The sequence below is a fragment of the Puntigrus tetrazona genome, chromosome 20, assembly GCF_018831695.1.
Source record: "Puntigrus tetrazona isolate hp1 chromosome 20, ASM1883169v1, whole genome shotgun sequence".
NCBI classification, from domain to species: Eukaryota; Metazoa; Chordata; class Actinopteri; order Cypriniformes; family Cyprinidae; genus Puntigrus; species Puntigrus tetrazona.
The window spans coordinates 21,974,619-21,975,808 of NC_056718.1; positions in this window are offsets into that span (position 1 = coordinate 21,974,619).

A 1,190-nucleotide genomic window follows, 5' to 3' on the forward strand; every position below is an offset into this window, starting at 1 on the left:
GAGGATGATTTAGTTGCTGGATTAGTCAAAGTTTTCCAGGTTGGTGGCATTAGATCATTGTTTTGAAGTTTCAAAGCACTTAGCTAATAAATTACATATTGATAATGATTTCTGAAGTATAATATGACACTGAAGCCTGAAGTAATGGCTACTGGAAATTAAGATTTCACAAAAAATAAATTACATTCTAAGATGTATTAAAATGGAAAACAGCTCATCTTATATTAGAGTAACATATCACTTTTTTTACCGTTTTTATTTTATTTTTAATCAAATAAATGCAGTCCTGGTGTGCATAAGAGACTTATTTCAAAAACATTAAAAAGCATAGATGCAGTGTAGATTTATTTCACCTCACCAAATATTTACTTAAAAAAATAAAACTTTTGGAATGCCTTTCATCCAGCAAATGTACATGAGCATGAAGATATATTGTAATTGGTCTTGAAGGGATTTCTGTGAGTTAATCAGTAAATTTGGTCCAGTAGAAATTCAGGAATTCAATTTCTCTCTAATGTCTTTTTTATGTTTTTAGCCTTGTTTCATAAGATGTCACTATGTTGTACAAGATGGCAAAAATATGTGATTAATTTGTAAAAAAAATAATTTTATACAGGTTAATTTGACATATTTTACACAAAACTGTAGTTTGTTTCTTTACATGTCAGCTAGACAGTCTCATCATAAATAGACAGTTCTTGGCCAGACCAGACTTCATCCTTGTCTCATTACATGAACAAACAGCAAAAATAAACACTAAGTTGGAGTCCCCATGTAAAATAGCCACCATCTTTTAACCGAACAGCCCTGCCATTTACGTTTAGTGGCACCTGTAATAAGGCCCGGTGCATTTTGGTCCACTAAAAGGCTGCTTGGTTCGGTTTCAGGCCCTGTGCCCGGCAAGGCTTGGATATTTAGGCTGTAAGAGCACCAGGTGAGTAATAGGGCAGAAAAGGCTAGACGTCTATGCCAGCGACTCGTGAAAGGATGTCATTTTGCCTCATGCTAATTTCCGTGCCGTTTCGCTAGTATCAGCTGAGGCACATTAGTGTTATCGTTGGCACGCGTGCAGGAGGAGAGACATATTGAAAAATTCGAAAAGGTCTCGCAAAACTCTTACGGGATTACCTTACAGACACTTTCCACGGTTGAGAGCCGCTGAATGGGAGCATTGTACGGTGGGACTCAAC